The sequence below is a fragment of the Camelus bactrianus genome, chromosome 5, assembly GCF_048773025.1.
Source record: "Camelus bactrianus isolate YW-2024 breed Bactrian camel chromosome 5, ASM4877302v1, whole genome shotgun sequence".
In the NCBI taxonomy this organism is placed as follows: Eukaryota; Metazoa; Chordata; class Mammalia; order Artiodactyla; family Camelidae; genus Camelus; species Camelus bactrianus.
In genome coordinates, this window is record NC_133543.1 from 61,584,561 (window position 1) to 61,609,601 (window position 25,041).

At 34.3% G+C, this 25,041-nt stretch overlaps 1 protein-coding gene across 4 annotated transcripts in view; it reads right to left on the minus strand.

Annotated features, from left to right (window-relative positions):
• PDE1A (phosphodiesterase 1A) overlaps positions 1–25,041 on the minus strand; it is a 301,036-nt gene that overhangs the window by 231,932 nt on the left and 44,063 nt on the right. The window lies entirely within an intron of this gene.

The following is a 25,041-nucleotide window of genomic DNA, read 5'->3' on the forward strand; positions in this document are numbered from 1 at the left end:
CTAACCTATTGACTCTCCAAGCTTTTAGAATTAGACAGCGATAGAGATCATTGTGACTCACACTGACTTTGAATGGAAGCAGCCACTCATTTTGCCAAGCTTTTAATAGTACATGTGGTAGGTTCTGAGGAAATAACTCAAATGTAAAGAAATAGTTCACTTGCCCCTGTTACCTTTTTAAAATAAAAATGAGTTATTAACAGAGAGAATAAATTTACATCCAGTCACTTCTCAAAAAACTCAGTCCAGCTTCAGGTTTTCTCTCTACTTCTGCTGACTTTCCCCTACTCCATATCCACTGAAATGATCTATCCTTGCCAATCTCATCTCTGGAATTACCATCTCATTTTTCATATTAATACATTATTCCTATCAATTGTTCCATGACATGTTATAGTTACCATAATTTATTTGTACATTCATTTAATTGAACTCCAAATTTAAATCCACTTATGATTTAAACTGGTCAGTTAACATTTTTTCCTAAGCCCAACACCAAACACATTTCTACTGCGTCATCTGACACAAGGTCCAATACCCAGAATATTGGAAATCAAGGCTGTCTTAGAAATTCTTCATCTTTTTAAAACATTATGAACTTTTATCCTGCTTTATGGTCCTAGAAAATGACTCTCCTCCCACATCTGTTCTTTTCTCCACCTGGCCCAATGGAAAGTTTGAGCACAAGGGGGTTGACATGTTTTATCAGTCACTTACTATGTGCTAGACAGAATACCTCATATGCACTATTTCAGTTAACTTTACATAACACACTTAGAAAGTAAATTTTCCTTCAAGGCACACTCAAGGAAACCAGAGTTGAAAAAAATTATGTAAGTTGCCAAAGGCTGTACATCTTGTATGTTACAGTAATAGGATTTAAATCCAATTCTATCTGATGTTGATATCTTTCTTCTTACTAACACTATCTCCCCATGATCACATTCTAGTTTCAATAAAAAAGCCTTGAAGAAAAAGGCAGCTTGGTTACTACCACATCTTGAAAAATATAATACTCTGAGCATTTGAATTAGGTACAACCCTAGCAACAATTCAGGCTTGATTTCAGAGATATATTACTTTGGTTTAAGTCATTCTTACAATATAAGCTTCATACATGTCTGGACAAGTGAACCAAAAAAAAAGCAGAAGATTAAATATGGAGGTTTTAAATAAATAAATAAATGCACTTTAAATTTTAAGTTTTACTATTTGTTTGCTGTATAATCTTTTCAAACAGAAGTGGAAAAACAAAACTTTTGATCCAAATATTGCTGAGAAACTCTAGGAAAAAAATCAAGTCAGATGAAATATATAAATGAAGTAGTAATTCTATCCCCATTGTACAGAATGGCTCTGCAATGCTGAGGTATATCTGTAACGCAATCCTCTCTTTAAAAGCAGGAAATCCAAATTATTAAAAAAAAATTAATTCATTAATTAGAATTCCCTACCCTCTTTCGAAATCACATCATTAGATACTTAACCTCCACCAAAAAAGCTGGATGTATTCCACTCATAAACTTATAAAGTTCAGAGCTGCTGATTAGGCTACCTGCCCACTATTTCCACTACAAGAATAATATCGACAACCACTGCCGTTCGCTAAGCGCACACTATGAGCCAGGCACTTCTCAATACTCTACAAACGTATTACATTGAATCCTCCTGACAGCAACCTGGGATAGGAGTCAGTAACCCTATTTTAGAGATAGTTAATATCACACAACTGGGATTGGCCAAGCAAAGATTTGAGCCCAGGACTGCTTTCCTCCATAGTATGTGCATTTTAACTGCTAGTGCCTTCCATGTTTGGGGCCATCTAATATGATTCACTTTGAGTCCTGTTCTCTTTTCCTCTCGTCATTTTGTATTTCTTCTCTCTCTTCTTTTTTTCTTGTTTCATTAACAATTTTCTTTCCCAGTGGTGAGCTCCAAGTATCATTATTAATTGATTCCAAACTTCTTAAAATTTTGGAGATTGTGAACTCACTTTTCCCAGTTGTTTGGCAAATACAGAACATTGCTGATGTTTTGAATGTACACCTTGTTTCAGTATACAGCTCAAGGACTTCTTGACTTTGAAGTAATGAGTTATTTGTTATAAACAGAATCATAGACTCCTGGAATCTGAAGGGATCTTCAAGGTAAAGTTATTGACCCTTCCTGACCATTGTAGAATCCCTCTTGCTTTCCCACTCAGAGAGGCTTACTCCCAAGTGCCCCTGAGCTGGAGGAAGTTAATCTGCTGTTTCCTTGATCTCTATCCCCAAGAGTTTAATCTTGTTGAATGATCCTTGTGTTTCAAGATAGAGATTCTTTTAATACTAACTTCTTCACGTGGTATACAATCAAAGAAACAACAATCTGTTCCAACAAAGAAGAGAAAACTGGCTCTGTTGGGTTTACAGAGAAGTAGTATTTAGCCTCCAATGCAGCTACTGATCATGCAAATTGAAAGGTAAATTTTGATTTTAGGTAATTTTTTGCCTTTTATACACTACCTTTAAAAATAGCATGACTTAATTTCACTGGCCAATGTGACAAAGGACGTACCAGGTGTTAGGAAAACAATGATTATTAAAACATAGGCTCTCTCCTCAGGAAGCCCAAGTTTAAAAGGAAAAAAATTATCCACTTTTCAAAGTAATTTCAATACAATTCAATATATGTATTCATGATAAAAATAAAAGGGACAAAAGAAACTCAGAAGGGAGAAAAATAAACACTAAAGGGGAATTTATTACATTTTAGCAAAGTTTAGACAGTGAGTAGATGTTCATCAGAGGACAATTTTTTATTGAAAATATGAAATGGAGAAAGCTCAGTCAAAGGAAAGTGGAAAACAGCACAGAACCATGAAATATCGTAGTTTTCAGGAACTGGCAGGTATCTTGCTATGACTGAAGGTAAAAGTATGAGGGAGAGTGGCACGAAATAGAGCTGGAAAATGAGACAGATGTCAAATCATATGTGCCATGTGGGGAGCCTAGACTATATCCAACAAGCAATGAGTAGTCACTGACGGGCTACAGTCAGGGAAAAGTCACCTTCAGGCTTATAGTTCTGGAAGATTTTGCTGATAAAAATGTGGAAAACATTTCTGAGAAAAACAAGTCTGGGTGTACGGGTATCAGTAAAAAGTCTTTTAGAGTAATCTTGGTAAGAGATGATGGTGACTTGAAGTAAGGCAAAGGCATTAATTAGAAAAGAAAGATGCTGTTGAAGATAAAACATAGGGCTTGGTGAATAATTCGGTACACTGAATGAGAAAGAAAAGGATTTTAAGACAATACTCTAATTTCTGGTTTATTATCTGGGTGGATGTTACCACCACCATCTGGGAAGAGCCAGATATTAAAAAGAATAATAATGAAATAAAAAGAAATAATTATGATTAAAAGTTCATTGGTGGGGTATAGCGAATTTGCTATACCAAAGGATGGCCCAAGTGGAGATGTTTTATGGGCAATTAGATATTTAAATTATGGGGAGAGAGGAAAGAAGTCAGTTATAGAGAGAAAATGTGTGTGTGAAAAGTGGAGGTATTGCTACATAAGTATAAAACTATGAATGTGGATGGTATTGCTCACAGAGAACGTGTAGGTTATTTACAGAAGTAAAAGCCCAAGAACAAAATCCTGGCAACTGAAGGGATAGAGAGGGGAAAGTACCCAGTGAAGGTGTCAGAGAGACTGGAGAGTCAGGATGGAAAGTTTGTCCTACAACAAAAGTGGAGGGAATGCCAAGTAAGAGAAAGGTGTCACTGCTACCAAATGTGCAGAGTAATTTAAAAAGAGGACAAACTAAGAATTTTAAAAGAATACATTAAAAAAAAAAAAAAAGGACAGATAAATACAGGACAGAAATAGACTTATAGACATAGAATACAGACTTGTGGTTGCCAGAGGGGCAGAGGGTGGGAAGGGATAGACTGGGATTTCAAAATTGTAGAATAGATAAACAAGATTATACTGTATAGCACAGGGAATCACAGAGGAAAAAATGTGATAATGAGTGTGTATATGTCCATGTATGACTGAAAAATTGTGCTGAACACTAGAATTTGACACAACATTGTAAAATGATTATAAATCAATAAAAAATGTTTTAAAAAAATAAAAAATAAACCAGAAAAAAAAGGACAGAAATATTTCTATAAAAGTTATCAATATGGAAGCCACTGGTGACCTTAATGAAAGCAGTTTCTGTGCTGGAACAATCACATGTTCAGTTAAGACTAAAGTTCTGAAACCAAGAAACCATGGAGGTTAGGGAAGTTTTGTCTTTAGGTATACCAGTCTCACTTCAATTATTGCTGCCTATGGAAATAAATATAAAAGAAAGATATGAGCTAACTGAACAGATATTTGGGGTCACAAAAAAGAAGAAATATGACCATCTATTTAGATGACAGCACTTCTAGGAAATGTTTCGGGCTTTTTTTCTTCCCTACTTTAATGCCTTGATTTAAAATTTCCAAGGAATGTTTTCTTTGGGGAAGACATGCATGGGAACCCAATAGCGATATGAATCCAAGAAAGGATCAGGACAAAGTTGCTCCAACAATGTCTTCTTCAGCTTGGCATTTACTTGAATAAACATTTTTGTGGTTATCATATACATATATATATATATATATGGATATTCTGCTGGCCCTTCCTAGGAATATTATTTAAGTAGCCAGAGTTTCTCTCTTATGTCTCCAAATTTCTTTCAGGGTTCACTTCCAGGATCCCAGGGCTCTCATTTTGATGTCTCAATGTTCAAGTCTTAAGCTACATCAATCATCTAGAGTCAATATTCTATGTATTTTCTTCTCATATTGATTTCTATAAAAACTTAACTATTTTCTGTTTCATTGTTTTAAAATGATACTGTGAGCCATATGACCCGACAAAGAGATAAAATCTGCTAATGTGTTAGCAGATGATAAATATCTGCTATTACATTCCAGGACATGATTGTCAAGAACTCTATAAAGTTAAGTAATTATGGGAGGTTGGTTAAATGCTACTTAGTTATAAGTGCCTTTTAAATCATATCACATAGTCAACTACCTATTCGTTTACTACATGCAGGCATTATATATTCCCATTCAATTCTAATAAACTCCTATTTGTCTCTTTGTGCATACTAAATTCTTGACATATTTTCTGCATCATTTAAAAATAATTCAAATAAAAATAGGGCTCTTTTGGGAAGTGAATTAATAGTATCTAAGATTTAAGGCATACTCTCAATATGATATAATTTGATTTTTTTCCAAATTACTTATTATCCCAATACTATTTCTTTAAAATATTATTTATTTTCTCCATTAGTTTAAAATGACACTTTTATGAGACATTCAATTTTCATGTTTATTTGGCCCAATCTCTCTTCTATCCTGTTGAGTTTTGTGCACCAATATCACACTGATTTAGTTAATGTAGTTTTTAGGATGCTTAAACATTGGGTAATACCAGTCTTCCTTCAGTTTTTTACCCTGCCCACAGAATTTTTTTCACTATGTATATTTGTTATTCTTTTACAAAAATTTATTCTTCTATATAATCATTTTATCAAAAATAAAAAAGTTCCTATTGACTTCAGCAAAGCACTATTAAGGAAAGCAGGAGCCAGGTTTCTCATAACTGGAGAAGGGAATTCTATATGGGACAAGGGAAGACTAGAATACATTCTGTGGTGTTGGATGGAAGTTGGAGGTACTGGCATGAAATATAGGTAATTAATATAATATATAGGATTCAATCTCCAGCACCTTGTTTAAAAATAAATAAATAAACCTAATTACCTCCCCCTCAACAAAAAATTAAAAATAAACAAAAAATTTTTAAATATTAGAAATATATAAATATATATAATATGTATCATTTTAGCTATGTCCACTGAGAAGGCTGAGAAGTAATTAGCACACTTAGCACCCAAATTTTATGTTCTATATACCACTCACTACGAAAAGAAATCAGAGTTTCTTATAAAATAGGTGAAATACAGAGTTGGGAAGGGAAAGTATAAGATGAGCCTGTAAGAAAGCATTCAAAGAATGATGGGTACATATCTAACAAATACAGGAACCAGCTTTAAAAGCCTATAATGATCAAATATGGGACAATTTGAGCACCAAATTAAATAATGATTATAATCTATTGTTAACCATTGAATAAAATAAGAATCCCTGAATCATTACTTATATAAATAAATGACTAAATAAATAGGGAAGGAAACTCTTCCTTACAGTAAAATGCCAACTGACAAATATCAAAGGAATGACGGGGTTAGAAAAATCAATGAATAGTAAAACCAGTGGGTAAAAGTTTAATGAAGAAGAAACAGGATATTTCTAGGTAAGGATTGCATCAAATCTAGATGACTCTGTGTAGCCTGAATATTTTAACAATATAAATATTTCCAATATTTAAACATAAGATGCCTTTCCATTTATTTGCATCTTATTTAATTTTTTTCATTGCTGTTTCATTTAAGAACCCCAGTGGCATTTTTCACAGAAATAGTGAAAGAAAAAATCCTAAAATTCATGTTGAACCACACACACACACACACAAAAACTCGAATAGCCAAAGCAATCTTGAGGAAGAAGAACAGAGCTAGAGGTATCACACTTCCTGATTCCAAAATAACTTACAAATCTACAGTAATAAAAACAGTATGGGACTGGCATAAAGACCCACATATAAAACAATGGAACAACACAGAGTCCCAAAATAAAACCACAGATATATAGTCAACATATCTTTGACAAGGCTGTCAAGAATACACAGCAGGTAAAGAATAGCCTTTTCAACAAATGGTGTCAGAAAAACTGAACATCTACATGCAAAATAATAAACTCGGATCCTTATCTTACACCATATTAAAAAAAAGCAACTCAAAGTAAATTAAGACTTAAATGTAAGACCTGAAATTGTAAAATTTCTAGAAGAAAACATAGGAAAAAATCTCTTTGACATTCCTGTTGGCAATGATTTCTTGAATATGACACCATAAGTGCAGGAAGCAAAAGAAAAAACACACAATTGGGACTACATCAAACTTAAATCCTTCTGCATTACAAAGGAAACAATTACCAAAATGAAAAGTCAGTCTAAGAAATGGGAGAAAATATTTGCAAACCAAATATCTGATAAGGGGTTAATCTTCACATATAAGGAACTCCTATAACTCAAAAGAAAAAAATAGCCAAATTAAAACATGAGCAAAAGAACTGAATAGAAATTTCTCCAAAGAAAACATACAAATAGTCACTAGGTATAAGAAAGCATGCTCACCAATCATCAGGGAAATGGAAATCAAAACCACAGTGAGATATCATCTTATACCATCATACCAGAGGACACTTCATTTGCTTAAAATCTTTCAATGGTTCCCAGATGCCCTTAAGATAGTTAAATTCTAAATGCCACATTATATTAAATGATATATAATATTTAAGTTTCATATACCACATATATTATACACGCTAGTTATACCTCTCAAAATCTCCCCACCAATTACCCACTAGATAGACATACATCCCAAGCTTCGTGTATATCATTAATGCATTAACTGGATTACTTTCAGTTCACCTGAATCATTATTTCTGTCTCTAGGAATGTACAGTTTCTAAGTTCCTCTGCCTAAAATACACTTCTTTCAAATTCTTCCTCCAGCCACTTCCTGCTCATTGTGGGTATCTCTTGCTTCTAGAAGTCTTCCCTGAGAACCAACTTTGATACAGATGTCTCTTCTCTGGCTGTTGAGCAGCCTTACTTCCACTTCTAAGAAACCTACAGCATGAATGCAGTATTTCTTTTACTTCTTTTGGTCCACCATTGACTGCAACTTTCTCATCTTATTTGATGTTGAGGAAATAACATCTTTTTACTCCATACATCTCTTTAACATTGCCTTGTATGAAATAAGCTGGCAATGACTAAATACATGCCTATACCCTACTTTTGCAAATTGTCTACAAATTTTGAGTTTGGGGAGAAATCTATATCTCTATTTTCTTGCTCTTTCCACTGACAGGCTTGTAAGCAATGACAGTTCAGTAGAAATGGGAATACCTAGCACCAAGAGCTTAACTTCTAAATACCATCCTCAACAAAAGGAAATTTATCTATCGATCTACCTATCATCTATTCACATATACATGCTTGCCTATGCAATTACATAACTACTTTTTTTCTAGAGATTGTCTTTAGTATTTAATTTAGTACTCTTCTTCTCCTTTTTGAAAAGAACAAGGCAAAAAGAGTGGAAAAGATAACTAACCCTTTGGGGTTTAGTATGCTAAAACAGTCCTGTGATACACAAGTTAAACTTGGCATACTTTGGATCTGGTCCAAAAAATTGTTTTTATTGGCTGTGGAAAATGGAATTTTAGACTATGTTCGGCCATACTATAATTGTGTCTGGAAATGCTTAATGTGATGTTTGAGCATTCAATGTGATTAAATGAGTTTATGTATGCTGAAAAGTGATTGATTGTATTTTTCTCAGCACTTAGGGCTAATGCAGACAAAAAGCAATAGAGTTTAACTTCTTAAAACCATTTACTGAAGATAGAGAACTATCAAAGGTTTTCAGAAGACAATGAGGAAATACAAAGGAACTTCCATCTAAATATTAAGATCTCAACAGGGTTGATAGAATGGCCTAAAGTCAGCTTTTTATTGGTTAAAAAAAACAGTAAAACAAATCACTCAGAGTAAATAGTTTATGCCTTGAGCTATCTCCTCAAAATAAACATTCCATTTCCCATCTGACATAGAATCAAATGACATTGTTTTGTTTCTAAACAAGATTATTTTTTCTAGGACCCATGAATGTTGGTGATTCCCTTCAGGAGAGTTGAAACCTATAAATATTGTTTTAGGAAGCTGATCCGGGAGTTTAAAGGAAAATGTCTTATGCCAATAAAAATCAAATTAGCTTCAACATGAAAGCTTTACAAAAGTGGAAAATCTATAGTGCAAGAATATATTTCGACCATTTAGGCAATATTTAGAGGCAAAATATTGTACAGCTTTTAATTCCATTACTTACATCAATTTCTGCTTAGGGCAATAACAATTTAAACATTTCCTGTTTCATTCCTGCCCAATATTGTTGTTTTTTCCATTATTGCAGTTCAAAAATACTTGGACTGTTTTAAAGATTAGTGTGCTGGCATAAAATCGCTCATGCCTCCTAAGAGTACTTTCTTTAACCCTCAATCATGACTTGGTATTTTAATTTTTTGATATGGTCAAGGGCCTTTACCACCAAAACAAAATTTCATTGAGCCTTATTAGGCAATTAGTTATGATAGAAATGATAGCATGCTGGGCCATGAATATTCAATATTTATCACTATTTAAAATGCTAATGTAAAAGATAAAAGTACAAGTGTGATCCTACTTAAAATGCTAATATACACGATAAAAGTACTAGTATGTTTTTCAGTTCATTTCAATTTAAATGGCAGTCATGGCATCATGTTTACATCATCTCAGCTTTTATTATTATATTAGTATTTTAAATTTAATAGTTAGCATAAATTAATTACAAAGTAAAATGGTTAGCAGTGGTTTCTCAGGAACATTTTATGGTATCTTAAAGTACTTCCTAGATGAAAAGCATGTACAGGTAGCAAACCTCCTGCCTGGAAGAGATCATGGAACATTCCACTCTGTCAGAACAGCATACTAGGGACGTGAAAACTCTCACAAGGTTCAATTAACATAAGACAAAGATAAATTTATCTTAGCCACTGATCACATAAAGTCATGCTGTTTACGGCAAATAAAATCAGGCCAGAGGGTAGAAAGAAATATTACTGATATTAAACATTTGTTAAATTAAGTTCAGTCTCCTGTTTTGGTCAGGATTGGTTACTACAACACACCTCGTCTGAGACTAATAATTCTCTGTCTGAAATGTCAGATTTAAGAACTGACATCCAATGTCCATTTACCACGAAGCAGAGTAATTATTCAGACTGACAAATTGCTTTGTGTATAAATATGTACAAAATACATAATTTAAAAATTCACTAGTTTTGTTGTTTGGCTATTAACTGACCTACATCACACAAGTGAAATGTTAAGTTCAAATGATTAAATTTTACTCTTTGTGCCTTTGAATGATAACTTCTTTGATATAAAGAGCATCAACTCTCTGAAATGACCTACTTTGGTTAGAATCCTGGTTCCTCCTCTAACAAGGTGTGTGATCTTTGGAGAATTATTCAAAATATTTAAGCTTCAAATTTCCTCATCTGTAAAGAAGAGATAATAGTTGTGACCACCTCATGGGATTTTTGTGTTTTTTTAATGAGATTTTATATATATATATAGTAAATGCACAAAATGTTTTGTTTTTAATTTTATTCTGTACAAAACTCTAGAATTACAATTTGATTAGTTCAGAAGGACAACCATGGGGAAAAGCTTACTTTGAGAATTTTCTTTATAAAGAAAACTGTGACATATCACAGTTCCTAGATGCTGAATGAACCATAATTTTATATATATGTTTGTGTATGTGTGTGGTCTCTCTTAAGGCGATACATAAACTCTCAACTCTGCTTTTTTTGAGTATTAGCTTTTTTTCCTGTGATGCCCTCCTGCAAGTAATACTAAAAATTAATAAATTATATACCTTTTCTCCTATTAATCTGCCTGTTTTCAGTTTATTTTATAGATCCAGCTATCAAAATGGAGGTAGAAGAAAAATCTTTCCATCGCTGTGATACATACACATGCATACTCTGTTCAGAATTTACATATCACTTTTTATTACAAGGTACTTCCCTCTCACAAATTTTAGTGTTTCTCAATTACCAAGTATTCCTAGACAATGTTGCACTTAGTTTTGATGTCTTAATATATCCTGTCATCTATGAGTAATAATTTCCAAGTTGGTGACAGAGAGATAGCCATCTAAGGAGACCACATCAGAATCAGCTGGAATCTTTTAAAGACTGTAGACTTACCTGACCCCCCTCCCTGTCTTTCTCCCATTCCAACCAAATTCTAACACTGCTCATCAACCCTCCCTATCGTTAGTCCAGTTCATAAAAATTCCTCTTCGCTGCTGGGAGTATATATCACAAGTAGAGAGGAAAAGAAGATACATGCTGGAGATCACCACCAAATAAGAGTCCTCATACTTCCATTTAGAATCATGATTAGTGCAGACTTGGAGACTAAAGGATCTGTTCTATGAGGCACCCAAGCCTACCCTATAAGGTCCAGTGCAAAGGCCATTTGTTCAGTGATGTTTTCCCAGGTGCAGCTCTCCCAGAAAAACCACAAACCTGACTTAGTCTTTCTTAGGATATGACTCACCTTCTGTACTATAGTTCCTTGACATGACATCTTCCCTCCTAGGCTTTTGTGCCTTGTAGATAATAAGTAGATGAACGGATGAATGCAGGAATGAATGAATGAATGATCAATCATCATCCTTTGAATTTTGTCTAACCTGCTTAGACAACCTTGTGCTTTACAGCTCTGCCTATATCCCACTATAAGGATATTTACTGATGAGCACTGCTACTGGACAACTTTTTGACACTATGGAGCTAGAACACAAGCTTCTCTTGGAGCCTGGCTTTATCTCCTTAACTATGAAGCTCTCGCTCCATCTCCCTGAATGCCACTGCAGTTTTCCCAATTCTCAGGTACTCCATATGACCTGGAGCTGCATTTTAGCATTTTAACACTACATTATGAACTCAGTGACTCTTCTCATCCTGCAAGTCTTTGGCTTTCCTAACATCTCAGGCTCACTGGGTATGCTCGGTAACTTTTGATTTTCTTCTTTTCTTATTTTAAACCTTTTAAATGATGTTGCAGCATATGTTTCAAATAAAAATTTAAAAACCATGTGATTTGCTTAATCTTATTATTTAAGTTGTTTTTATTTTTCATTTTAAAAGCAGGCTTTAAAGACAAGGAATTTAGAGTGGCCTTTGAATTACTCTTTTCAACTTAGGAGTTTTCCTTATTGAAGCCTGATTTACAAGTACCCTGAAACTCCATGACTGTAAAACATGTGTGACATTTTAAGACCCAGGAAAAATTATAGACCATTCCGCTGTGAAAATTGTAGAGAACCTCAGATATTTAGAACTGAAAGAAAAAACTTCAAAGGCATTCCAAAACAGCTCTCTGTTCTTTCCACGTTACATCCAAAAAAACTATCACCCACTGCTAATGACTGTGCATGCCAGCCAGTTTTCATCTACCAACAAATGTATTCACTCACAGTTTCTCTCAGCAGAATTTTAAGTTAGTTTAATTTAGTGTGGATTAATGGCTGAAGTTTAAAAGATTTTTTTAGTGTCAAGGTTGTGTGTACCACAGAGTTGTCATAATCTATTCTGATTCCACTCAACGGCAGGTACAAACAAGTATTATGGTTTCAGTGTGGAGATCATCTAGTTCAGACTCTGTATTTTCAAATATAATTTTAAATTTAAAATACTATTGGAGATTGATAGAATTGTACTATCTATAGGAAAACACACACACATAGGAATCCTTCAAGATCTTCTTAGGATACTAGTCTTGTCAGTTCTTATAATAAGCCTGTGAATGAAAGGTATCACAAAATGACAACAAACCCAAATGCAGAAGTATCCCTGAATATGTAGACTGAGCCAGGAAAAATATAGCAAAAAGAAAAAGAAAAAGAAAAAAATGAAATGAAATGAAGTGAAAAGATTATCAACTTAGCTTTACCAAAAAAAAAAAAAAAAAGTGAAACCTTAAGGAAAAAATCCATTCAATACCATTAATAGCAAAAAGAATAGGAAAAAAAAGAAAACCTCCTTTCCCTCATTATCTCTACCCTGCTCCTTCAGCACAGAAGGGGGGTCCTTGAGGTTTAAACATTGTCAACAGTCATTCAAGTTGAAAAGTGAAAGTGTATCTGTCTGATTTTTATTTCATTTAGGTTTGTTTTCCACATTCTCTGACAGGCACTCAACACTCACTTTTTGGTTTTTCATCTTTATTTCTATTACTGGGCAGAATCATAAAGTGTAAATTTTTTATAAAATCTGATGTGAAAAAGACCTGGGTTTGAACACTGGTTTTGTCACCTACTAGAAACTTGACCTTGGATAATTCCCTTATCTCTATGCCTCAGTTTCCACATTTGTGAAATAGATTTGAGAACAATAACTCCTTTATAGGATTGCTTTAATATTTAAAAGTAATCACAGTAGATTTTTACACCTCTATATTGTGTGTAGCATTTAAGTTTTAAAAAATGTTTAGACTCTAGTCATTATACCACACTAAATTAAACCAACTTAGATATCCCATGTAAAACCTTTAGAATACTGATTACCACATAAAACATGTTAGCTAAAATTATTATTACCTATAGAGTTGTTGTCAACATTAAATAAGACAATACAAATACACACATTTCTGAGCACAGTGCCTTGAAACAAAGTAAAAGCTCAATCAATATTGTCTTTTTCATTATCATCATTACTATCATTGGTATTATCTTTAATTATTCCTACCACCAACTGCTTTCTCTTTTCTTCCACATCAAAGGAAATAAAAGCATGCTCAAGCAAATATCATATCTTCAAAAGACCGTGGCCCCCACAAAAATTTACTAACTAGAGATAATAATGGAATCAACAAAAGAAAAAAACAGAAAAATAGGGACATAAAGTGCCAAACTGAGCCAAGAAGTTTCTGGCTGGAGAAACAAGCTATAAAATCTTCCCTAGTAGAATTCAGAACTGCCAATTTATGACTCCACCTCAGTTTATGTGCCTCCGTTAACATAGGGGCCAAAAACCAAGCATTTATCCACAAAATTGAAGTTATTAGTTCATGGAAGGAAACAATATACCAATGACATCAAGCTAGCTCTCAATAATTTTTTTTAAATAAAATAAACAACATTACTAAGGAAATGAAAATCCCCTGCAGTTTGATTAAATCACGAAGTGATTAAGATCAAGTCAGGCTCATTCTTTTTAATGCTATTGTTTTTTTCCCCAAATTTCCAAGGGGTCATGCTTTGGAAACTACAATTTATTCATCAGAGAGATGTTACATTAACATTACAGTGTGTGAACTGCTAGCTTTTCACTCTGTGTAAAAAAAAATGCAAAGCACAAAAAATAAGAATTGCTTTGTAAAGTTATGTATCTTGACTACAAGGGGAATATAACAGATAATCTATAGCTGACACCGTTTGGTGTACCAGTTTCTGAAAACAACAGAAAATGTCAAAAGTACATGAATCACCATATGCAAGTGCTTTTCCTCTGAAAAATTTAATTTACAAATAATATATGCCTGTATTCTGTAACTGCCATTGAACTTAATAGAGGTTAGTTTCCTATTTATATTCCAATGGCCAATGCTATAGAAATCGGTGCTTGAAAGACATTTTTCTCTTTATAAAAATATTTTAATATATACAATAATATATTAGCATATATATATAGAAACATGAAAAGGCATAAACACACACTCCCCCCAAATGTATTTCTGTTAGTAACTGGCACCATCAGAAAACACTCTACTTTACTTGTTTTTGTAACTGAGGATGTATTCTTTAAGCCTTTTTAAAATGTTTAACTATTTTTTATAAAAATTATTCTGCAAGGTATTAAACACTCATCACCTTATGTAAGGAATAATCAATCAGTGGGGATTCTGCTCCTCTTTCAAGCCATGATCAAGGACTTGAGGTCACGTGTCAATGTGAACTCGCACAGTGCACAACCTATCCTCTGGCTGCTTAAAGTCTTGATGGTACAAGGAACATGGAAACAGAACAAGAACAAAGTGAGGATGCTCAGAATTGTGCGATGCTGCTGTCTCCACTGCCAGCTCAGAGCTGCCCTTCTTTTTGACTCTATGAAGAATATGTACCCTCTCCTGTCCTCTTTAGTGCTGTCTTCCTTAGTACTCCTGTTCTGTACTGCTTTCCTTCAAATAGCTCTCCTTTCTTTCATTCAACATTCAGTGCCACCTGTGAGCTGGAATTTCTGCTGGGCACTAGTTACACAGCAGTAAACAAGACAGACACAGTCTGCCTTTACAAAGATTAAATTCCCACCTCTTTTGCATATGTCCTTGAAGCTTTTTTTTCCCCATGATTCTGCAGTTTAACTTAAGGTCCCTTTGTTTCTGAAATGTAATAACTTCTATGTAAGAATTTATTTATGATTTGTATCGGGCAAAGTAAAATTTAGGCTCTGTTACGTTCAAGCCTAAATTCCCATATATTTCTCTATTGGTACAGAAAACACTCATCTCAAAGGCACCAAATTCAAATGAACACAATACATGATATTGAGATATTTACTTAAAAGTAGAAAAACAGAAATAATTTGCATAAAAACCTCAGGAAGGTGCAGCCGATCTCATCTCACAATAACGTGTAAGAATAGCAGTACAATGGAAAACAAACGGACAAGATCATCAATCAAATATGAAAAACTTCCTCGAATTAAAGACATTGGGCCTAATCTTCAATCAGAGACAAGCTTCCCAAGAAAGGTTTTGACAGCTTAAAATAGCAATATTTTGATTCACTTGTTAATCAACCAATTTTTATCCAGAACCTATGCTGTGTCAGGCACCACTCTGCTTTTGGAATAAAGCAGTGAGCAAATCTTGTGAAGTCCCCACATTCATGGAGCTTCCATTCTAGCTCAGGAAGAGAAAAATCCAGTAAACAAATGACAGGTATAAGAATTGTAAGGATAAACGAGCATTGTTTGGGGATAGAGAGTGATAGGGGCTGTATTTTAGATCTAGCATTAATTTAATCTTTACAATAACACTCTGAAGCAAATAGAGGGTTCAGCTGAGTCTCATATTAAGATGAGAAAAAATAAGGCCCGAAGAGAATAACAGGAAGTAGCAGACCCAGGACTAAGCCTTGGAATTTCCAACTCTGTCTTGCACTCATATTTTTAAACCATCCAAATCTGATCAGGAGAAATTAGGCCTGTTTGTAGAGTTTCTCTTAACACAACAAAATGCAAGGAAAGCCAGACCTTTAAAAGCAACCACCTTTTAAAAACACTTAAGAGCAAAAACAGTATTTTAAATTTGCACTAATTAAAATGATGCTAAGTGCACAGATAACTATGCCAGTCCACTCTCCTATTCTTTAGTGGTCCAACTTCTGAGCTGTCATATTCTGAAGACCACTCTTTAAGCTTCATATCATCCCTCTTTTTCCATTTTTATTTTTATGTGACATAATAAAATACATATAAACATATACATTTGCAATCTGTTCCATGAACTCTTTTATGTTTTTAACATATTGGGTTTGTCGCAATTTTCATTTATCCCTAAAATTAACACTACATGTACCTATTATTTGCTATTAAATTACTTTTCCAGCTTTACTGAGGTACAATTGACAAATAGAATTGCAAGACATTTAAAGTGTACAATGTGATGATTTGATATATGTATACATTGTAAAAGGATTCCTCCCATCAAATTAATTAACATTCAGTCACCTCACAAATTCATTTTTGAGAACATTTAAGAGTGCAAATATTTAAGTTCCTCACTTTTAGAAAATTTCAGTTATACTATATCCACTATAGTCACCATGTGATACATTAGATCCTCAGACTTTATTCAACATATAACTGAAAATTTGAATCCTTTTACCAATCTCTCCCTATTTTCCCTGCTTCCCAACCCCTGGCAACAATTTTTCTACCCTCTGTTTCTATGGGCTCATTTTTTTTAAGATTCCACATATAGGTGATATGATGTGATGTTTGTCTTTTGCTGTCTGTCTTATTTCACTTATGTTTGCTATTTAACTAACCCCAACAAACACGTAGGGTTTCCCTATGTAAACTGTCAATATATAGTTAACAAAAGTTTGATAACATCAATGCCAAAGACAGAAGTACTTATCACAATTCTAAATCCTTAACATCTTAAGGAAAGAGTTCAGGCCACTCTGTAAGTTCATCTCTCAAAGGAAGGATTGTTATAATCATCCCCCGTGAGAAGGCTCTCCCCAGTGCATATTAGAAGGAAAGTGGACCATGAGAGTTTCCTTCAGTGCTGACCACATGCTGTAAGGGTCTCTCCCATTCCTATTCTACCAAATCATGTTTTGGATTCATTCTGTCCCTTAATGCCTGTCTGTGTTTATACATGTCAGGTCAAACTTGGCCACAAAAGAAATTTACTGGAAGGATTCTAGGTGGCTGGACTCTCACCCTACAACTTATCTCTAGCTACCCAATGCCTTTGCATCAATAATTCCAAATTCTGAGCTTGATCAAGAATATCCCTTTGAATAAAATGCCATATGAGATCGCTCATATGTGGAATAAAAAAAAACAAAACAAAACATAAATACAAAATAGAAACAGACTTATAGACATAGAATACAAACTTGTGGTTGCCAAGGGGGCGGAGGGTGGGAAGGGACAGACTGGGATTTCAAAATGTAGAATAGATAAACAAGATTATACTGTATAGCACAGGGAAATATATACAAGATCTTATGGTAGCTCACAGAGGAAAAAAATGTGACAATGAATATACATATGTTCATGTATAAATGAAAAACTGTGCTCTATACTGGAATTTGACACAACATTGTAAAATGATTATAACTTAATAAAAAATGTTTAAAAACTAAAAAAAAAAAAAAAAAGAATATCCCTTTGGCTGATCTTGGGTTCCCTAAAGGAATGATAGCTTTCAGGGAGATGGCAGAGGAATCTGGCCACCTTTGGCTTCCATAATGGGACTACAACTCTTTTACCAACGTTCTATGGGGAATTCTACAAAAGGGGTTGAATGTGAGAAAACAAAAATAAAAATTTTTAAACCCTAGCAAATATCCACTGTAGCATTATATTTTTTTCTAAAAATTCTGAGCTTCCAGAGATAGTAATCTTCCTCATTGTGCCTAGCACCATATCTAGCACAGAAAGGACTCAATAAATATTTAGTTGGTCTCAGCACATTACTCAACTTTAAACTGTTTAAGGTCAAAGAGTCTATTTCTCAGTCACCTCATTCTCTATTCACTGACAACTACCAGCTCATCTTCTATTCCTGCTTCTTCCTCACCCTTGTTATTTAGTTGGTGACCCCATCCATTGATACTATCCTCCTTTAACACTTTTCCTGCTCATTCCAATCCATCTTCCATCCGACCACTAGTGATTTTTCTACAATATAAATCTCCCTAAAAAAAAAAAATCCATCAATAATTAGCTGCTGACTACTATATAAGGCACACCTATGCCAGAGACACAGGAGGATATTTCATATCTTGATGACTCAACTAACCGCTCTCTCTCCCCACAAGCCCACCAGCCTCTCCTGTGACAGGTGCACATTCATTTCCTGAGACAGTACAAGCCTCACTTCCTCAATGCCATTTTCCCATCTCCAGTTCTACCTTCCAATCAAGAACAGTAAAAGCACCTGATCTCATAGAATTTAGAAATCTGTAGTTGTCAGTTAGCCAAAAATATTGGTTAAAGTAGGAAAGCATTAAACTAAATAACTTTTTAACTTAACTTGAAATTTGTGAAAATACATTTATTTGCCAATCATTTGATGTAGGAACAAAGCATTTTCTTGCATGAGTCTGCTAATTGGAGCTTCAATTCAACTTCTAGTATAAACTACAACCAAAACATCTCTCTGTGATTTCCAGTTTGGGATGGAGGCGGGAGGTCAGTTTTTTAGATTTAGTTTTTTAGGTATCTGTAAAGCAAACTAAGCTCAAAATCATATTAGTTTTATTTTTTTTTCTAAACTCTTGTTCTTGTATGGCTCATTTTAAATTAGATATCTTTTTAGTATGATTTAATTTTCATGAGTCTCTTCAAAATATTAAACTGTTTTTGTGTGTACAATGACTCTCTTTTCATACTCATATTTTATTAATTTAATGTTTAGTTAATTTCTATAATTACTATATAAAGCACAACTGGCTTAAACGAGTTTGGGAAGAAACATATTATTGGCAAGCACTTTATTCAACTGGAGGGAGTGAGGGCATTACATGTACTACAGATCAGCCTGTTACCTGTGAGGGCTCAGTAGGCCAAGGGCATCCTGTTCATGCCAAGTAACAAAAACTGAGCTCAGCTGATTTAAAGAAAAATAGGAAACATGCAGACCCATAAAATGAAGATTCAATGCTAGTGCTTCCTTCAGCTGTGATGTGATCCAGAGTCCAAAATAATGTCATCAAGATTTGGGTTCTTTGTGTGTCTCAGTTGTACTTCTGTGAGTGAGCTTCTTCCTCGTGGTGGATCCCTTTTTGCTAGCAAAGTGGCTGCACAGCTCTTAACTCTCGTATCTTTGCACTCTCACATTTAGTAGAAGGAAGACCCCAGCGAGTTTTTCTCAGAAGCTCCAAATATATTCTCCTGTATAGTTCTGATTGGGTTATACACTCATCTGTGAACCAGTTTCATGAGTGGGAAGGTAGACCATGCCTACAGGATTAAGCCAATAGGAGCTCCCCCTGCCCTCCTGTCCACCTTGTGTTGGGAATGAGGTCAACTCTATCAACCAATAATAATGGAGGAGGGCTGGCTTTCAGAAGAAATTTGGGTCTGTTATTAAGAGAGAGACTAGGTTCTGATCAACAACCTCAAATTCAAAATATTGAGATTTAGCACTCCATCAGGCTTAGGCTTGATTGCAGAAAGTGACAGTTGTCAGGGACTGTGCTCAGTGGACTTAATCTACTCAATGTGTTCACGAGGAAGTAGAAGAGGGGTTCTGGGTGTGGTTCCTGCCTTTTAGTTTGCAGTACTTCTGCCCAGTTTTCCCAGACACTGATTAGTCCGATTACTAATATCTCCCTCTTTGAGGAGAGGAGGAGGGAAAAGAGAAAGGCAAGCAGCTCACAGAGGCAGTAGTGCAGTGGAGAGTGGGGCAAACACCCCAACACACCATCCCCAAAAAGAAATTCTTGGAATATTTTTCTCTGCTTTTTTAAATTAAAAATAAACATATCGATACTTTGAAATATTTTCCTTTATTTGTTGCAAGTTTAAAGTAATAATAAGAGATTATGAGGTTTTTTTAAATTACGACTTTTGGGGGAGCAGTTTAAGGTTCACAGCAAAATTGAGATGCCACAAAGGGTTCCCATGTACTCCCTGCCCCGACACATGCACAGCGTCCCCCAGTCTCATCCTCCCCCACCATAGTGGGTCATTTGTTACAACTGATGAATCTACATTGATACATCATAATCACCTGAAGTCTATAGTTTACATTATGGCTCACTCTTGGTGGTGTCCAATCCTGTGGGTTTGAGCAAATGTGTAACAACATATAGCCAACATTATGGTCTCATACAGAGTATTTTCAAGGCCCTAAAAATCCTCCTTGCTCTACCTACTCATCCTTCCCTCTCCACCTCAATCCCTGGTAGCCACTGATCTTACTGTCTCTATAGTTTTGCCTTTTCCAGAATGTCATTTAGTTGGAATCATACAGTATATAGCCTTTTCAGATGAGCTTCTTTCACTTAGTAATATGCACTTAAGGTTCCTCCATGTCTTTTCAGAGCTTGATGACTTATTTCCTTTTAGCATTGAATAATATTCTATTGTCTAGATATAGCACAGTTTATTTATCCATTCAGGGATTATGTTTTTCACAATATGTTTTATATGTATGAGCTTTAAATCAGATATTAACTAATTTTTGGCATCTTAGTAATAAAATGACCCCAAATCTAAGAATCTTAACATATTCAAAATGTTAGTTCATTAAAAAGACAAATTATTACAAAACTAACCTGTATCTTATCTCCATGAATCCTACAGAATTCACATCACAAAGAACATATTTGCACATTTTATCCTTTGGCCTTTAACCTTTAGATGTAGGAAGCAAATTCACTTTGATTTAACTGCTTTATACAAAAGAAGAGAATATTTATGCTGCATGGTATTGAACTAGAAAAGAGGCCACCTGCTGCCATTTTGATAGCCTCAAATAACACTGTCTACCATAAGAAAATGGTTGTGGAAGACATACTTTTACTTTCTTCTGGCAAAGAGAAGCAGGAACAATTCAAAAATCTTCCCACTCACATACTGTTCTATATAAGGAAGAAAGTGCATTTTACAAGGCAAAAATTTTGTTTTTTAATATGAACAAATACATAAAAAATAATGTCCAAGTCCCAATAGCTCAGATAATATGCAAAATATGAATAATTTATTAAAAATTCATAGTTTATTTTTCAACATCACAGACAAGTACAAGATGAAAAAAAGCCTAAGCATGAAATCACACTCTAGATTCACCCAGCTGCCAAGGAACACTTCTGGAAGCCCTTGGTAACTGAGCTATCTCCTGGCAAGGAAACTCCTGGCAAGGAGACTAAGCTGGTAATAACGTGGAAAGAATTGCTTCTATGCCAGCCCAACCTCACACTTCATCTGTTTGATAAGTGAATAGGAGTTCAGAGCCACGCTGATGGGTATGCTGACTCTACTAAAGATCTCTTCTGCATCCTGATCTGGCCATTCATATCACACAACACCAGAGATCCAGAATTCCAAAAACTTCTTATGTTTTCTTTAGGCTACTGGTATCGTGGAGACTAGAAGAATCTCACACCTCTTAAAACTCAGAACCACCAATTTTATATTTGATTCCACAGAGAAAAGTTTTCATGCCAGAAATGGGCTGTCAAAAGAGAACTTAACATTTTCCATTTAAGAGATTTTTTTTTAAATAGAAGAGGATGAGCACCTATCTAGAACAATTTAAGATTTTACCTGAGATCAAAAATCGTATTTATTAGAAGACTTACAGGGGCTTCTTTGAACAGAGTAAATCTAATAAATTCTGTGGAGAAAGGAGAGAGAGAGAATGTTTGAATGTGTGTTGGGAGTGGGGATAAAGTTGTGACAAATCATTTAGGTATTGTGAAACCACTTTAGCTTTGTAAATCCATTAAATGCTTTAAGATGCTTTCGGAGTATGTGCAACTTCCCTTTTAATCAAATAAAATGCTCATAAGTATGCTTATAAAAGTGAGTACTCTTATTTTCCACTGATATAACTTCCTTCCAGTCATAGTTACAGAAAAAGCAAATTTCCACTCAGTCCAAAAGATGTACTATGGGCAGAACAACTAGGCAGAATATGAAGCAAAAGGAGCCAATTGTTTCTAAAGTCAAATATCAATAATGTTTAATGATACATAAACACCATTTTCAGAATCTTCTTCAAATCCAGAGAATAGCAAGTTTTTAGTTGTAAAAATAATACTTGAAAGGAAAATGACGCAAAAACCAAACTTCATTATTACCTCCAGAAATATCAAGCCTTTCTCCATTTTTCTAGTTTCTATTATCTTTTGGAAGTCTGTCATACCAGTAGGCATCCTGGATGTGGAGGAAATGCTACTTCCTTCCACACCCTAGACTTTTACAAAAGGTTCATTTACTTTGTGGAAGATACAGAGTTAAGTCCATTCTCCTGCATCCAATTTTGTGAATCAGTTAAATTCTAATTCTTCAAACAGGTCAGCTTAAGTAATATCTCTCAGTAGGGCTTTTTTTGGCCACCCTGTATAAAGCAGACCCACCAGCTTCTTATTTCCTATTCCATAGCTTGTTTATTTCCTTCAAGTCACTTATCATTTTCTGGGAAGATCCTGTTTACTTATTTGCAAGCTTTTTAATACCTGTCTTCACCACCCAGAAGGAAAAACACCATTATGCATGGACCCTTCTGCCTTCCTCACCTCTGTATTCCTCTTGCTAAGTGCAAAGACAGACACATGGTAAGCACTCAGTCAATATGTAGACTGAATGTTAAATGAAAGAATGAGACTTGAAGACTACTAAACACAAGTAGATAGATAACATGTTTACTTTTTTCTACTTTTCATTTTTGTTTCATTTTTCTTATACAATCAGTTTGGGTTGGTTAATTTGGCATTACCTCAGTTTCTTTGTTTCTTTGGCTTCATTCTAAGACAACGATAAAGAATAAACAGTGATAGCTAGAGGAAGAGGTAATGCCTTTGGTTCATAAGGATTTTAATAAAAATAATTTAACAGAAATGCGGACACATCAAATATTTCAAATTTAACCTAAACTCTACTGGTCAAATCATAGTGGAGTGACCAGTTTTGCATTTAGCCAAAAATACTATAAATGCTTATATCTAAGAATTTTTACATCTTTCTTTCCAAATATACATTCAATAGAATTGAGTATTGAGAAGCTGAAGTATATTTTGATAAAAAAAAATTAAAGTAGCATCTCAAAAAATTTTAATTGCTTATATCAACACATTGAGGAGCTGTGTAACTCCGAACAAACCACAGGGATTACAAGTATTTTTTTTTTTAAGTGGAAATAGATCCTCTTCAGTTTAGAAAGCATTTCCTTTATTCTATCCTTTGTCAAGTGGGATTTGGGGAAATAGCATCACCTAAATTACTCCATTAACATTAACCTTAAAGCCTGTCTAATGCAATTTAAAACAATAATTTTTGTCCTTATTAGACACAAATACATATATTCTGATTTGATGTCTACTGAATGGGATTATCCACAGACAAACCTGGAATCTATTTATAAGTATTTCCAAAATCAGGATTATTATATATCATTTAAAAACAAATAACTAGAGAATCAAAAAATTTTTTCAACCTTAATAAAATTTTGGCATATGTGTTTTGATGGTGAGAACATGTTCATTCATTAAATAAATGATTCACTCTTGTGTCCCCAATGTCTAGAACAATGCGTGGGAAGAGAAGATAGTTAAAATAATCTGCATAAATAAATAAATTATATAAATATTTGTATATCAAATTTATATCAAATGTAATATGATAAAGTTTATGGCAATCTAGAGAAAGAATTTTAAGGTCGTGCCAGAAACTTATTTCTTTCGCATCCTGCCAGTACTTCCTTCCCAGGGTCTTGAAATGTGTTGTCACTGTTTTCTTCATAATATCTTTAAATCTGTACCTTTCTGTTTGCCCCACAATATCTAACCACAATATCTAACAGTTCTAACCACAATATCTAACAGTTCTACAACAATGAAGGCACAGAAGTGAAAATGTACTGGTTATTTTGGAAGAATAATAGTAAACTATCTTGACTGGAGTGAGAGGTAAGGATGAAAACATAACAAAATAGGAAGTTAGAAAGTTGGAAAAACCAGGGAGAAGGCTTAGAATACTAGACAGAGACTTATTTTCTTTATTTTATCAAACAATAGGAAGTCATTCAATATTTTTGAGGAAGAGATGTTATTCATATTCATCACTCAATTTTCAGGAAGGTATTCTTGAATAAAGTATCCAAAAAGTACATTCAATTGGATCATAGTTCAGGAAGTAAAACTTTTGGTTAGAGTTGTAAATCAGCTCAATTTATGAGTTTTAAATCAATTGACATTTTAAATGTAATTTTTATTTAAAACAATTTATGTACTATTATTAATATAAGATTTATTTTGAGTTGGATATCTAACTCTATTTTTTTTTTTTTTTTGGCATCCATGTGTTGAGTTTATTGTAGAGAAAGGTAAGAGAAAATAGGGATGGAGAAGAAAAGAAGAGAAGACACATCTTGATAAGGGTTTTCATATTGGGCCTCAGTAGCCCTGCCAGGGATCCACCAAATTATTTCAAATCACGAAGTTGACCTTGCCAGCCATTTCCACATTGTAGATCCTCTGGCAGGGTGCATAGCTTTCCCTATACTGTAAATCAAAACGTTTTATTCTTCCTCCTAACCAGTTCATTCTTTCTGCTCATGGGAACCCTTATTCTTGAAACTCCAACAGGGCATGGACAGTTTTGATGAACAGAATCCTAAGGAAGTAGTGACTGCTCTGGCCCTAAGGGAAAAAAGAAGAGGAGTTCTACAGGTTTGTCTTTTGTGCTACTAGTCTCACCACCCTAAAAGGGCAGCAAGAGATTAAACTGTGTGTGTACTTCATATCTTAGGAGGGACAGGGGAAGGAAAAGAAAGGGAGGAAGGAAAA